Source organism: Sphaeramia orbicularis, chromosome 12, assembly GCF_902148855.1.
Source record: "Sphaeramia orbicularis chromosome 12, fSphaOr1.1, whole genome shotgun sequence".
NCBI classification, from domain to species: domain Eukaryota; kingdom Metazoa; phylum Chordata; class Actinopteri; order Kurtiformes; family Apogonidae; genus Sphaeramia; species Sphaeramia orbicularis.
The window spans coordinates 61328079-61345678 of record NC_043968.1 but is presented as its reverse complement, the minus strand read 5'-3'; the positions used below and the strand labels follow the sequence as shown (position 1 = coordinate 61345678).

Here is a 17600-nt window from a genome sequence, read left to right as displayed (position 1 = left end):
AAGTGTTCATTTCAGGTCTTAGTTACAGAGTAATTAGTAACAGGTTACGTATGAGAGACAATTGTGCAATAAGGAAAAAACTAGACTGAGATACCGTCAAAAACATGCCTACCGTGAAACAATATACTGTATGTGTGAGTGCATGTTCGGGTGGGGAATCCTGTAGCTGTTGTAAACAATGAATGAATGACTTTTTCCACAGCCATTATGAAAAACTTGTTGCTGATAATGACACGAGGAACAGGTTTAAGAACACTGAACTGTAAATGTCCTGCTTAAAATAACTACTTGTCATTAATGAACTGACAAATATTTAGAGGTATTACACAATAAGAGGACACTTTTAAAATGCAATTTGTTTAATGGAAAATTGCATATTACATATATTTTTATAATTACAGCAAGACAATGTTTGTTCACACTGTAGGAGTTTTGTTCGAAATAGAAAAAACCAAAATATTCTACATAATTAAAACAGATCATACTTTCATATTAAAACTTTAGTAGGTATTGAAAACACTATTTTTACAGCCAAACGGTAGGAAGGGGTGGGGGTACATGAGAGTACCACAATGTTTTTTTTTTCTTTTATGAAACAAAGATTTCTTGAAATTAAGGAAAATAAGACAGATTTTTTTTGTATTTCTATCGGTTTCTAATGAGCTTACTTTACACTTTGGCTTTAATTAAAGATTATAAACAGGTAGGATCGGTTACAATTTTTTTTTTTTTACTTTTTATTTAGATACTTTCATTTTTCAGATCAGTTACAATTTAAGTGAAAAGAATCACATTGGTGGCTCATGTGATTCATTTCATTGTAAAGATACAAAACAACAACTGATGCATTACTAAGCTATTTTCGATCACCTTTTCTCATCAGTTTCTGATGTGAAAATTTGGTTTGTCTGGTTCATTTTGTATTTGCAATATTTAGAGTTGCACTAGTTAAGTCCAATTCTCTCTGTAAAGGAAGTTGTAAAAAGCAGAAACAAACAGCATTGGCTGAAACATTGTTTGTCAACCTCAAGATTAAGTAAGAAATCTCATTTCACCACTCAGTTGGCCAGTTTGTAGGGTGAGTTTGGCACCAGCACAAAGTTGGGAAATTACATCAAGTAACAATTCTGCACAGTCAGAGGAGGCATCTCTTATTAAATAGAAAATATGTTATAAAAGAAAAAGTATGTTGTGGGTGGTCATTTCGGACACTGGATAGTTAGTGTGCTTCTTAGCTCTGTGGGTAATTCCCGACAGTCCAGGAAGCAGATGATCTTTGGAAAATGCAGTGACTCATTTATTGTTACAGTGAACTATACAAAGAAGTTGAGCACCTCACCTTTTCATGAAAATTATAAGGAAGAAGTACTGTATACACGGAAAACAATAAACTCAAGATATCTTCTGCTATTTGACTGTATGGAAAGGAGGTTCCAACATTCAGAAAATCTTAAGATCTCTTGAGACTAATGTCACTTATTAGTGTGGTACTTAGATGTTAACTTAAATAAATCAAATAGGAAATGGGCTACTTAGAAAATAAGTGGAAAACAAATGAGACAAATGAGTCTCATTTGTCCATCTGCATGATGTGGATGGAGGAAACATCCACAGATAAATAGGTGTCCTTCTGAGGAGGACAAAGAGAAAAAAAATGCAGCATTCTCAGCTGATAAACATCTTGTCTGACTTTGTCTCACCGCAGCGTCACTGGAAACGATAGAGGTTTGAAAATATGATTACAATCTGGTACCGTTTGCACGAACACGCGACTCAGAACTGGCAGCTCTTTGTTCTTCATCCATAGTAACATCTGACATGTTTACAAAGCATTCAGATGTTACAAGACCTTTTTTTTTAAGACAATAAACACACAACATTTGAGTCTGAATATGGTGTGAAATGTTACATGAAAGTGTTGAATCTTGCTAAACAGAGAACCACAATTTGAGGAAACAGGGTTTGAGAATTTTTCTGTTCAATGCATTTCCTTTTATTTGTGTAAAATATGCTCTTTAGTGTAACATGGAATGTATGTCCACACAGAACCTCCACGTGAAATTCTTATAAAGAGGAAGTTCCTGAAGTTCCCGACCTCCATATTTTTAATTCCTGGTTTTGTTCCTGGTTTGAGAAGTTGGTCTCTATCTGTGGTTGGACAGAAAAATACAGTTTCATATTCTCAGCACATTTTAGTGTTCACAGGACTTCTTCACAGTTTGTCTTCATCCTTGACCAGTTGAAACACATGTTCATTCAGGGATTTGTGAATGATGAATATGCATAGTAAACATTACAGTGCAGGTCAGAGGATTGCACTATTTTCACCAATGTGAAGTAAATGTTTACACATGCAGCAATGTGAGCCATCAGTCTGAAATATCCCAGTTCTCTATGTGATGAAATAAGATGTTTTAATAAGCCCCAACATGATGATCAAAGTTTAATTTAGTTGACTTAAATGTGGCTGATGAATGGCTGTATAAAAACATGTTTTATCTTTAGTTTAAGGAGCTGGGATATTTTACATAAGATGACATGGAGCAGCAGCACATGGTTTGTCATACTCCACATGCACTTGAATATGTAAATAGAATCAACAAAACATCAACAGATATATATTTTTTTTACAATAATTGTTATTGTGTTATGTTGATACATTTACATATTTCTCATTGATGTAAAAACACAAACATTTGACCAGGTCCCACAAAACACTACACAGCTGTTAGTGGATATTTTCTGTGGTGAATTTGAGCCATAGTGCTTTTTTTTTTTTTTTTTTAACCTTAATTTCCTGAGGGCTCTGCCCCAGGGATCAATAAAGTTCTAATCTAATCTAATCTAATCTAATCTAATCTAATCAGAAGTCATCTTGATCCGTCGCCATAATGTATACAATTATATGTCAGGAACAGTTTCACAGAATGTCACAAAATTTGGCACAAATGTTCATTTGGACTCAAGGATGAACTCAATGGACCAGAGTGGTGGTCACAGGTGAAAGGGCAAGGTCCCTGTGACTTCATGCCTTTTTGAGATACCTTTTGAGGTTTTCTTTCTGGTTCGTCACAAATATTGATTTAGATCAAGGATAAACCTCCTACACTTGGGTGACAAACAGTCAAAGATGATGGTTGTTGTGACCTGAAAAAACATATTTGGTCATTACCACTAGTAACTGAGAGAACTGCATGGACAGATTATGATGCAAGAAATGTGGACGCATCAGATTGAATTTGGAGCCACTTAACTTGGTATATCTGTTAAACACTGACAACACTGACATTTAACAGGTAAATCACATGGAATCAACTCGATACACTTAAGCATCGGGACATGGTCAAGATGAGAATCAGAATTAAAAGAAAGGGATTTCAGTGACCTTGAACATGGGGTGGTTGTTGGTGCAAGATGTACTGGTCTACTGGTCTGCTGGTCACTGGATCAATACTCAAACAGGGAATGATCCAGAAATGAGAAAATGTCCAGTAACAAATGATAAAATAACCAGTAAGTGGCTGTTCTCTAGGAGAAGCTGGTAGAAAGACCACAGTAACTCAAATTAACTTCTTTTCTTTCTTTCTTTCTTTCTTTCTTTCTTTCTTTCTTTCTTTCTTTGTACAGTAGAAATCAAATGCATTTTAATACTTGTGCACATGTTTTCAATTCTTCATGTATGTGCAGCACTTTGTATGTGCTATATGTTAAAGAAAGTTTTGCTAACTTTATTACATTGTGACAAACCTCTTGTCATTCATAGCTTCCACCTTTTACTGTAAGCACTAGAGTGGCTGCTCCAATAAACTGCTCCTTATGTAATAAAATGATCCTGGTCTATTTCCTCTAAAGTTTACAATGAGACTAGTTTCCTTTTTATCTGTGCTTTCTGCTGTGGATCATAAAACAAGTCCATGACCTGATAAAGCGATAGAGGGTTCAGGAAACATCACATCTAATGTGAGGTGTATTTCTTGGAACTTAATGTCTGTTTTTGGTGATTGTTGAGAAGCTCTGAAATAAAATCTGAATTTGGGTAAGATTTAGAGCCTGCTGGGGCTGTTAAAACATTCTCAACCTGAATGATGTGCAACAATTTGTGTAACTTCTTGGATTTCACAAGATAAACCTTTACTGAAAAAAACCCAAACGAGGATATGGAAGAAGAACAATATGAGGAAGACATTTTTCTCTGTGTCATGGTATCCTGCCTCCTCTTACTCAGACTGCTGTCATTCAGCAGCCTCTGACAACAATGCATAAATTTTGTATTGTCTGTTTCTATCAACACCTTGTCATGTTGTCTTTCTTTACTTCTCAAGTATCATGAAGGTCTTACATCACTATATGCTCAAAAGGAAGTAAAAGTGATGACTGTAAAGTTTTAACTAATCATTAATTTCTCACCTCAAGCTGGTTAATAATGTCTAGTGTAACAAATCAGGTCAGCCTCACTTACTTCCTGGTTCTGAAACTTACAAACTTCTGAATATCTGCCATAAACTCAGGTCAGGGCAAGTTCAAAATGCAGATGATAAACACAAAGCATAAATGAGAATGAACACAACTGTTTTTTTATGGTACAATAAATGCCAACAGGTTATTCACAAACAAAATATATCATAAAGTTGTCACATAAAGTCATGGTAATTTTAGTATTACTGTCAATATAGTAAAGAGCTACTACAAAGACCTAAGAATCAATGAAAATAAGAGCTGTTAAAGGTTGAAGAAATCTAACCAAACATTTGAAAAAAATGAATAAACAGCTTTTTTCCTGATACTAGTTATTTTTCACAGCACGATATGTTAGTGATGAAATCGATCCACTGTGCCTAGAATCAAATGTGAAGTCAAACTGTGTCGTTTTACAGTATTTTGAGATGCAGTTAAAAAAAGAAAACATCTGGAAACTAAAACTGCACACAAGAATTCAGCACCTGGGAATAAGATTTAAGGATGTGATGCTAATGGCATTACATGTGAGAAAGGACTTGGCTTACATGGAAAAGGAAATGGTTTGAAAAGTTTCCTCCAGTAAGCCTGAGCCCGTGTGGTTCTATCAGCTCTACATGGATATGATGGTTCTCTGTGCAATGCCATCTGAAGGATCAGAGATTAGAGTTGAACCCTTGACCTCTACACACCCAAATATACCAGATGACATAAATCATTTAATTCTGTTCTGTAGAGGCTGAAATATCCAAATCCTTTCATGTCTTTGAGGAACGTTGTTTTCGTACATGTCAATGATTTCCTCACACATTTGTTGACACATGGCAGGTCCTCGGTTCATCTGTGGTTCTAAAGGACAGAGACATTTCGTCAATGCTGCCTTTTGACCAGATCATAGTTCACGAAACCTGTTTCAATCTACAGTGTTTTTCATTATTTTAATGCATTAATATTCCTAAACAGCTGCTTTTAGAATGTAGATGCAGGTTACCAAACAAACCGTGAAATGTATTGTATTAATACTATAATGAAATACAAGTTAAAGTGAAGTGTAATATCCCTGCTTGCTGTTTTAGTTCATATGTTCCTCATTTTTCCAACCGTTTCTTATGTGGTGTTATAAAATACAGCTTATAGTGCAGTATAGTTGTATATTATAATATATAAATGTCTTTATGGCTCTGTACTGATTTTTATGGCATAGAAAAAACACTGATGAATTGCTATTATAGTTGACTATCAGTGGAAAAAGACATCTTTAGTCCACCCTCAAAGACAAAAACATTGTTCATTTCATGGTTAAGTTAATATCACAACTTACAACTTCAGCCACTTGTTCTTACTTTGTTCAGCCGCTGATGTGGTTTTCATGAATAAACAAGATTCTGTCTGAACACATTGTTCCAGTGTCAGGAAAAGGTGACAGACAGCTTAATACTGTTGAGAAAATTAAACCTTTAGTGAAGACTGACTGACTCGACAGGATTTAAATTCACTGCCAGGACGTTTAACAACTACTGGCAACGTATCAAAGATCATACACATTATAAGATGTAACAATGATGATAAAGAATGCTACTATAAAACAGACCTTTAGAGTAATAAACTTTGCACCAGACAGAATCTGATGATAAGTGTTTTAATTTCAGTTAATGATGATGTACAACAGAGGGCACTGCAGTGTCTGGGATCATATGGGTCTCATAAGACCAGTTTTGAGGAGAACACAGACACACCCTGAAACCCGGATTATGACATTATGACAACTGCCATCCTTTTTAAAGACATGATACAGTGAGCCGTTGCACGGGCCTGCCAAACCTGTTCTGCTCTTAAATATACAATACAATATATGTTCTGCTACTAAATATAGTACTGACACCTTTAACATGTGTGACTCATTTTCTAGTGTAGGAAAGCACACATCTGTGTTTTGTCTGTATCACCAGTCACTTGTAAGGAGATCTGTTTGCAGAAGTTACCCAACGAGGGTCACATCAGGATTAAACAGAAAGAAAAGTTTGTCAGTAGGTTGATGCAGAAGTGCTGAAAAGCAGAAGTCGAAACCTTGAGCAACACGCTTTAAAATGCTAATGGAGTCAGGTAACAGCGTTCAGTGGTTGTGTTACAGCCAATGTCACATGTTTTGACCCATAGTTTTAATTTCATGGAGGAACTTCTCGGTCAGAATCACCAAATTCTCAAAGCTCTGGTTTGTTTTCCACTAACAAGAGCACCCTGATGATTTATAATGGACTCGACATTTCCGTGTTCATACCTGGTGTACGATCAAAGGAGAGGTCAAAGACAATGGAAGTAAACTGACCAGTTTGAAACAGTGTCTGTTACCAAAGCAGCTGCATCAATGTCTCCCCTTTCACTTCTGACAAATGTCTGTGGGAACAGAACAGGAATAAATATTTCTTTTCCATTTTGTACACCTAATTTAGCTGAGAACAGAAATACAATACCGTGTGATGCAAAATGTATCAGGAATTTTATTTACTGGTATGTTTCCTCTTTGTTGTTTGTTTTTTAGTTGCTGTTTGGTTTGGCAAAGGACAAAAAAATACTTCACTGAACAATAAGGATCTATTCTATTCTATTCTATTCGATTTGATTTGATTTGATTTGATTGGATTCAATTCAATTTCAATTCGATTCGATTCTATTCTATTCTATTGACTGGCCCCGAAGCCTCTGAGTGCCTGTGTGCATCGGCTGCAGAGTCGTGGCAGGGTCACCAGAGCTGCCTCAAATGGAGACTGCAGGGTGCCTTACAGAAAAACTGCCTTTGCTCGGTCTGCATTCTCCGTGAAAGGAGCTAATCTGTGGAACCTACTCTCTGTTGAAATAAAATCTTTGACAAGCTTAGGTTTATTCAAAAAACTTACCAAAAAAATGGATGTGCCAGAAACAGCAGTGTACTCATATTTAATGCTTGTATAATGTTTATCTGTTTCTTTGGTTTAACCTGATTATTTTCTTTCCTATACCACAGTTTTGTATGTGAAAGGTCATTGTCTCTCCATTCCTCTCTATATTTTAACTTTTCATAAAAGCCCATCTAGGGACCAGTGCTGCAAATTAGCTTTTGCTATAAGCACTATGATGCATGCATGGGATTGCTGTGTTACAGTTGGTCTATGTCTTTTGTATCTGTCCCTATCAAATAAACCAAATAAATAAATATTCTATTATATTCTACATGTTTTTGTGTCTACAATGTAACCTAAATGTCTGGAATAGATACACTTTTAGAAATTAAATACAGTCGACCAATAAAAATATAATGTATGATGTGTTTATACTACAGTAACAAGTCAAAGTACATGTTAATATCACTGCTGTTTGTTTTAGTTCACATTATCTACATTGTGAGACTTGTGCAACTGTAATTTAGTTAAATAAGATGATAGATGGACAAGTCACACTGACGTAGAATAGAATAGAATAGAATAGAATAGAATAGAATAGAATAGAATAGAATAGAATAGAATGATCCCTTTCACAGCTGTCTTTCAACTTAATCCTACTTGCTGTGACTGTCTTTTAATTCAGTTATTTTCCTAAATATTTTATGAAACAAAGTCCGATTTGGAAACTGTGAAAAAGGAAGCTACAGCTCAAGCACAATTACCTTAGTCTTACTTTGTACTCATAAAAAGGGGCCCATATTTTCATACTTTCATCATATCTTAAATATTCATGTGTCTTAAATTGGTGGTTTGATTCAGTTTTCTACAGGCCTGTGTTTTATTAAAGACACCAGAAGTATACAGCATGAAACCTTATGCAGAGGCTGTTAATGTAAAAACTGATGAGTAAGTCTAAAAACAGCAGCAAACATAAGATTTGAGTTGTAATTTGTTTTCGTACAACTAAACAGTTTAATAGTTGGAGGAGAGTTGTGGCAGTACACCTTATTAGACAAAACTGATACTGATGAAGGGTCAAAACACGGTATGCGAAATCTCTCTGACGGGACATTTTAGAGACAGTTTGACAGATTAGTGTTGCTAAATGACCCACATTTTTACTTTAAATGAATTCTTGCTTTAGTTGGATGGTAAGGGATTATCCAGAATAAGGAGCTACTGTATACTGAAATAAATGTTGGAATGGCAATCAATTAAAGTTCACTCTCTGACGGGATATTACTGTGTTTTGACCCTGAAACAGTGTGTAACGGTTCTGCTTTAGGTTTTAGCTGGTGTACATATATTTTAGAAAGAAAATGTTGAGCTTCAAGAGTAAATGTCCATCCTGAGACTGAATGTGAAATGAAACAAATAAGAGGATCTAACACCAGGGTCAGTGTGTATTTTCATATAACTGCAGTTCTTCTTTAAGACAAACAAGTCAAGGTGTCTGGTGATAGAAACTGGATATGAAAGTTGACTAATATTAGCATTTTTTGTGTGTGAGAGAGAAAAAAACCTTATGTAAACGTGTTGAAAATAATATCATCCGCGCCCCTTTTTTCTGGCAGGTGGGGGCTTGTCGTGTCCGGTGGACCCCTAGTCAGATAAAAGCTCCACTGACTCGTCTCTGCAACATTTCTGAGAAGGAACGACATTAAACTCAGAGCCTGGAAATTAGAGAAGATGGCGTCGCTCAAGGTGGCTTTGCTTCTCTTCATTGGTCTCCAAAGCTGTGGTAAGATAAAAAAAAAACAACAAAAAAACACTATTAAAAGAAGATATAACTGTGTAATTCACAGTGAAAATTTTAATTTATGATCAATTTCTTTCACAGATCTCACTCTGACTCTTGATGTCAGTGGTTTGCAAACAGATCTGGATGATTCAACGGTAAGTCATGATTTTGCCAAATATTCAACACTGAAAATGCAAAAAAAGAATATAAATAAATTTTAATTAAGGCATGTGGTATAAATTTATCATGTGTGTAGCCCACTCTTCAAAGACTGAACTGCATAATTTATTCAAGAAGTAATAATATTTTGTTATACAAATAATGAGAGATGTGATTTATTTAAAAAAAAAAAAAAAAAAAGTACATGCCAGTGGTGAAAGTATTCAGATCTTCAACTTAAGTGCAAGTACTAATACACACTGAAAATCCACAAGTTAAAGTTTCTGCGTTGAAAACATTGCTTAAATAGATCTAAATATTCAATAGGGAAATTTATTAGGATGTAGGATTTGTAAAAATGCCATTGCACAATAAAATGGTCCCTGTCAGTGTTGATTTTTTTAAAAATGTATTTAGAAAATATAATATTTTGTATTCACTTTACTGCAGCATTAATATCCATGTTACATTTTACTGTTGAAGATAATATCTGTTGCTGGTATTTTAATCCAAATGAATATTCCTGTTAAATTCCAGGGTGTTATCAGTTAATATGTGAACAGAACAAGCATACGCAACTGAACAGTGAGGATTGATTGATTGATTGATTGACTGATTCATTCATTCATTCATTTATTCATTTATTTATTTCATTGGTACTATCCCACCTCCCATTTTTTATGTGTATATGATACTTTATATTCATGTAAGTGCAACATAAAATATGTATGTTACATTTTAGTGTCACAGATGTTAAAGTTTGAGGTACTTTATACATTGTTGGTATAATAGGAGATATTCATCTTACAATACCAACAATTTATAAAATAACTCAAACTCTAAAAAAGACTTTTAAAGACCTAAAGAAGTACAGTGCTTGACTTAAAATACATACTTTGGAGTGGAATGGAATGGAATTAATTTACTAAGCAAAGAAAAAATCAAAACCAAAAACCACAACACAAAAATCATTGAAAGCGAAAATAACTAATCTAAAAGGAGAACATTCTGTGGGTGAAAATGTAAGGAAACCACACCAATGCTTTACTGGGAAAGAAAAGATTTGCATGTTTCTTCAAACTCAGGAAGTGAGTCATCTATGCTAATCAACTTCTGCCTATTTTTTTTCAGTAAAGGAACTAAATTTGTTTCTTCTGCATGAAATACATCATCGACACAAAAGCCATATACATCATATATGAGAACCCCTGATCTGTGCTAAATAGAAGTGTGTATGTATTCTTTTTCATGTTGCAGAATGGAAACACATGCCAGGACTGCACTAAAATATTTGAACTCATTGGTGACCTGCTGTCCAACGCAGATGTCCAGGTGAGAACTAAACTTATCAGGACAGCAAACACATTCCACAGGCTCAGTATTTATACACTGATACTGTAATGTTGATACGCTAAGATTGAAAAATTCTTGAACAGTTTTAATCAAATAATAAACCTTTTTCTTTTATCAGTTTGCTAAGTCTGTGCACATTCTTTCACATGTAAATGCTGTTTTATCAGTTAATACATGAACAGAAAATGTGCACTCAAGGGAACAGTTTTGGTATTAACCCACTTCCCATTTTCTATGATGAACAAAAGTTGACAACTAGTTTCTGTTTCTCACCTCGAAGATCTCTGTTCCTCTGAGGCCAAACTGGAAATATGCTGCACCTGCATCAAAACACAACATCAGATTAAAATAATTATAAGTAAAAACTAAAATGACAGATTTACACCACTGTCACTTTATTATTATTATAAGAAGAGAATTATTTTTGTAAGAATTTTATATATACAAACTTAAGCAATGCAAAATATTTGTTTTTCAGTATTAGTCACTGATATACTTTCACATATTTTAACATAAGAGCTAATTTGTGTCTTTAAATTGTGGAACTGTTTTCTACATAACGCTCAAAAAAGAAGGATGCTCTGTGGTTTGACTGGAAAAGAAATAATAGACGCATGGAATCAGTCGTCCCTGTGCTTGATCTCAAAGATGACAAAACAAGTGTTTTACTGTGTAGTCGTTTTGTCTTTATTTGGTGAAAGGTTCAGAACAGGGCTGTATTGACTAAAGTCATTTTAGTCTCATAAAACTACAAAGAAGAACAACAGTATGAAGTCAAAGATTAAATATAATAACACTATTTCCCCATCAGTTTGTTTGCTAATCTTATTGATGGCAACTGTCGTAACCCTTTATAGATCACTCATAGAAACACTCGAAATTCCAAATTTCAGCCTTAGTGTGTTATTGGAGGACATAACAAGACTTTATTACTTTTGTGAATTTTTTTATTTTATTTTATTGTTATGTAGAAAATCAAGGTCAGTGAAGTTATCATATTTGGTTCCTTGCCCATATGTGGAAAAAAAAACAAACAAAAAACCAAAAAAAACAAAACAAAAGAAAGGAACAAACCAAGATGTACATATAAAAAATAAAATAAAAACACATGTAAGGTGAAAGAAACCTGTATTTTAGAACATTAGAACAACATATTTAGAACAGTGCTGATCCAGACACCTGTCCACATCCACATTATCCCTTTGAACATCATTCCCTACACTAGTACCATTACTTTGTGGTACCTAACAGAGCAGGTACACTCACTGTTCATGCAGAGGTGGTCCTTACAGACTCTGTAGACCACATAGGACCTGAGATTGTTGACCCACTGTCCTCACTGTTACTGGTGCTGTCACTGTCTTGTAACGTGTGTGGAAATTACCAAAAAAAGTCATTTGCCTGATAAAGGGTTAATATTTTACTGTGTTGATATATTATTCTAATTCAATCCAGATTTATTCATAAAGTACATTTAAAAAAAACAGTCGAACAAATCGCTGTACAAAAGCCAATAAAATACATAACAACACAGTAAAAATACAGTACTGCATTAAAACAATATGAGTAAAATCCTAAACCACATTGGAAAAACAGGACAAAATGACACCTAACGATGTCAGATCCTTGTTACTGTAAAACAAACAAACAAACAAAAAAACTTGTGAACTTAAATTTTAATTTAATCAGCAAATTTATTTTATTTTTTTCTATTTGATTCTAGTTGTGTGTATGTTCATTACAGTCAAAACTTCAGACACACCTTCTCGTTCAATATTTTTATTTATTTTTTTATTATTTTCTTGATTGCAGATTAATACTAAAGGCATCAAACTATGAAGGAATACATATGGAATAATGTAGCAACAAAAAAGTGTTACACTAACAGATGTTGTTTAATATATAAGATACTTTTTGTTTTGGTTCCATTTTTGCACACTTGGGGCATTCTCCAAATCAGATTCATTTCATTTAACAGAGGTGTCTTGTTAAGAGATAATCTGTGGAATTTGTTGCCTGCTTTATATGTTTGAGTGCATCATTTGTGTTGTGAGGAGATCTATAGTGTTAATCTACGATATCGAAAGCAATGAAAACAAAGAGAAAAAACACTGACTGAGAAGGTGTATACAATCTTTTAACTGGTAAATTAATACTACTACTCCTTTCATGTCTTTTTCCGCAGTTGTAAATATATAAAATCAGTAAAGAAACCACTTCTACCAGTTTTGCACACTATAAAAATAACAGCACCACTCAATTCTTATACATTCATAACAGGAAAAAGCACCTCTGTGTAGCTTTTTATATATTAATTCATTTTGGCCTCACAGTTTCATTTGTAATCATTAAATGTGCTTCAAACCAACCGGCTGAACCTTTGGTCCGTTGTGCTAAACAGAGGGAAGATGGCATTCATCCAGTCAGTTTTCCTGGTGTTTAGGCTGTAGCCTCGATCAATACTGACTCATTCATGCAGGTCACAGACTTGACTTCTTTATTCCAGAAAAAGATCATGGATGGCATCGAAACTGTGTGTGACCACCTGCCCGGGCCTGTCACCACCAGAAAAGTCTGCAAAGAGGAGGTGGAGAAGATATTCCACTGGTCATCAACTTTATTACTGGAGTGTTGTAAGTTCAAGCATGTTTGGCTTCTCATTGGCTTTTCAGTCTGTAATAATGACGTGTGCTTTGGTGCTTCATGAACACAAACCAGTCTCATTTCTTGTCCTGAAGAAACCAGCAGAGGTGTGTAAACTCCTTGGGCTGTGTAGCTCCAGTGAAACTCAACAGAAGATGCTCAGCTACTTTGTGAAGCAGGCCCTGGAAGCTGCTGGGACCAGCGAAGATGTCAGTGAAGTAAAACAAGGAAGAGAAACTATCCAAAAGCACATTTTCTGTTTGTGGAATGAAGGCCAGGCTTATGTGTGTTTGTTTTGATCAGGTGCTGCCCCCATCACAGTGTGCCGTCTGCATTTTTATAATCAAGTCTCTGGAGGATTTACTGCCAAAGGAAGGACAGAGGTGAGTCACAGCCAAGAGGTAGAGAACATTAGTACAACACAGTAACCCTTTGTGCTTCACACCCACACAGACATCATGTTGTCGCCAGACAGCTTAGTCGTCTGCACACTTATTTCACCTTGTACTTTACATCCTGATCCTCTGCAGACTGCTGTGATCCACGTGGTGGAAGAAATCTGTCATATTGTGCCTGCTTCCTACAAAGATCAATGTGAGGCTATAGTTGGCAAGTTCACCAAGACGGTGCTGGAGGCCATCATGCGCTACGCCACACCTCAGGCCATCTGCGCCCTCATGCACCTGTGTAAAGGCCAGGAAGTAACACCTGTCGGTCAGTCTTCACTAATGTCAATATACACAGATCTGTTGAATATTTAATCCTTTACAGCAGTGGACAGTTATTCAGTCTTTAATTAAAGCTACTTTATCTGCAGTAATAACTCCAACTGTTTTTTTTTTTTTTCAATTATGTTTTTATCAAGTTTTCAACATTTCAGTAACATAACAAACAAATAAGGAAGTAAGGGAAGAAGAAACAAAGACACATAAGAGAAAGAACATAGCATCCTAAATCAAATCATTCTATGGTCACAGTTCATCCTTTGTAAATGTTTTGTCTGCATGTCAAACCTTTTTATAATATGATAGTGTCAGAGGTCCGTAAAAGGTTCCCATATCCTCCTTAAGGCATCCCCATAACCAACTCTTAATTGTTGTGCCACTGGGTTTTCTAATGTCTTACGATCACTTTAGTGAATTAAATTTCTCCACTGTGGAATAAATAAAGTCTTATCTTATCCTGATATATTGTTAAATACAAAATGTGGTTACAAAGAAATTCTATCAAAATCTACACTCTAAGGAATAGTTTGGTCACAGTTTAATCCTTATGGTTTTGTCTCAGTGATGTTTCCTAGAATATAATAACTGATTCATGACATTCACCATAGTGTAAAGTTACATTAAACACTGAAATTATATGCTTTCTTAAATGAGTGATGTATTCCCTTTGTGGGAAGAGCTTTATGGATGTGTTTATGCTAAAAAAAAAACTAATGCCATTATATGTTAGAACTGTTGACGCATGGAATCCAGTTGGATGCATTTTATGTAAAAAAAAAAAATATATATACCACTATTTTATTAACAGTTCATGCAGTAAAGGGTTAATAGTGCACTCTGAATGTTCAAAATCTAAATATCTGCACAGCACATTTTTCTAGAATCACATATTGCATGAAACAGCTTTTGACATTTTTTTAATGATATACACTACACATCAGATCCTCTACATAAACAAGAAAAGAAGCAAGCTCTGGTGTAAAAATACTGTACTATGATACTGCAACCAAAACCCCCACTTTAAGTTCAATAAAATAACAGGTACTTGCATCAGAATACGGTTATGTCCATAACTATTTGCACAGTGACACAAATTTTGTAATTTTACCTTGTACATTTGGAACCAGCACATTTTTTGCAATCTGACAGAATAACAAGGGAAGTGACCGTAGAATAGAATAGAATAGAATAGAATAGAATAGAATAGAATAGAATAGAATAGAATGTTTGGACCTGATGATATATTTAAAGTCCCAAAAATCAAAAGTGCGGAATGACCCATTTCAGTGTACTGTGTAACACTTTAGTTTATATTTATAATATGAATCAGCAAAGTTACAAGGAACTGAAATTATTTGTAATAAATGTAGATGAGGTACATGGTGTAATGGAACAGAAGAATCATCTTTATTGCCAGACTCAGGTGTTCATTTAAAAACAAACAAGCAACAAATAAAACTAAATAAACCAGAAAAGCACTCGGAGAGCGCAGACCTCTGCCAAGGCAGATCAGTCCCGCCCCCGATCACCACCAAAATTTAATCATTTGTTTCCTGTGCCAGTTTAAACATTTCCTGAAATTTTCATCCAAATCCGTGCATAACTTTTTGAGTTATCTTGCACACAGACAGACAGCCAAACTGACACTGGCAAAAACATAACCTTCTTGGCGGAGGTAAAAAGACAGGGTTCAAATTCAGACAGACAAAACATCATCAATATTATAACAGACAATTGTACCAGTGTCGCCACAAGGATGACTTGGTATCGCACCAAACTATGACTAGGATTTGTCAACAGCACAAAATCAATAGGGAGATAAAGTTGTACATTATGTTTCTCTTAAGAGCCTGAAAAGTGTTAACACCTGCATTACAAAATAACTCACTTGCACTTGTCCATTCAGGTTTTTTCCAACAGTCTTCAGATGTGGAGTAAGTAAATGGATATTAAATCCCAAACACATTACTTGGATGAATTTTTCAGTGTTATGAAAAAAAAAAAATCTTAATTTGCTCTGCACGGTATGAAAGTATGACGCAGCAGGAAATGGAAACACCCTCGTTTAGGACAAGTCTTAAAACTGCATCTTAATGCAGTAAATTTATTAGATCACAAATTATATGCACAAAAAACAAAACAAAAAAAACTAGTGTTTGATGCTGCATTGAATTACCCATTATTAATTTACTGTCATATAAACAACTCACTGAAAAATCACATGTGAAATCAGAAAATTTTGATAAAACTGCCACAAGTAAGACTTCTCAGACTCCGTTTACGCTGTAGCCTTTGTGATAGGTTTTGATTTAAAGCTCAGGTCCATTGTTTTTGTTGCTCCAGGGTGAACAGTTTATGGACAGGAACAGAGAAAAGTGGTTACATGTATGTTCCTCACCTGTGTTCATGCCTGTATGCCCGATGCCATACAAAGGTGAACAAATGAAACTGGACACTGAGGTCAAAGGGTCAGTGTTCAGTTTCATTGTTCACCGATGCAACTTTGTGACCAGATGATAATAAGGATGAAGTGAAAGACCGGCAAACTTGTATGATGAATGTCTGTCTGTAGTGATACTTAGGCTGCATGAGTTCCAATATGACAAAAAAAAAAAAAAAAAAAAAAAATCAGACCTGTATATAGGACCACATAGCATCATAAAACACCATAATTCTATATGATTTATGCTGCTCACACTGTCATGAAATACCGATGGCATATGGGACTAAAAAAAAAAAAAAAAATCACATTTGCCATGGAATAATTACTTCTGACTTCATTCTTATCCTTAGATCCATGCACTCTGGCAACATACAGGTGCAAAGACTTCAACACAGCTGTCAGATGTGGAGTAAGTAAATGGATATTAAATCACAAACACATTACCTGGATGAATTTTTCAACGTTATTAAAAAAATATCCTTATTTGCTCTGCACAGACTGTTTTCTACTGTCAGAAATTTGCCTGGAAGCCTCTGAACGTGATCTAAGAAATTAAGGTAAGTGGAAAAACTAATTCAAGCCTTTAAATAAAAGCAAAACGTACAATATAAAACCTTTTTCTATGTGCTTTTTCAGGTCAGGTCTTCAGCAGACGATGTAGAGCTTTCACCACTGAACTGCAAATATTCTGTCGAGCCCTTGTTTTTGGTGGTTTCCTGCCAAAGTATTTCTGTCTGATACTGATTTGATATCTATTTGCATTCTGCATGGTATATATGGTCTGCACTGAGCAAAGAAAAGCAGCATTTATTTCAATATGTTAGACAAAAGGATAGCTAAGCTGTAAGGAATGTTGAAAAGATATGAAAGTCTTGACTGTATAAACAAGATTGTTAAAAATTTTTAAGTGTTTGACTTTTATACATTTATGCCTTTGTTTTTGTACTAACAAGATACTTTTCTAAGCTTATTTCACATTTAATCAGTTTTTGTAATCTATCAAAATCAGGTGCAATCAAAATATTTGTATGCTGCATTTACTATGAGGAACAAATGTATACTACAGGATCTTCATTTGGTATTAAATAAATAATATCAACTATGGTCATGTGCTAAAATGTTTCTTTTCCTGAAGGTTTTTTACTTTACCACATTATTATTAT

The 17600-nt window shown here is 34.8% G+C and overlaps 1 long non-coding RNA gene across 1 annotated transcript; it reads left to right on the top strand.

The window, feature by feature from the left end:
* The first annotated feature begins 8874 nt into the window (after positions 1 to 8874).
* Positions 8875 to 17541, top strand: LOC115429711 (uncharacterized). Its single transcript, XR_003936824.1, has 10 exons — positions 8875 to 9114; positions 9214 to 9269; positions 10531 to 10605; positions 13133 to 13259; positions 13365 to 13478; positions 13573 to 13652; positions 13800 to 13983; positions 16788 to 16846; positions 16935 to 16994; positions 17074 to 17541. It is a non-coding gene; the product is annotated as an uncharacterized LOC115429711 (long non-coding RNA).
* Positions 17542 to 17600: the final 59 nt, after the last annotated feature.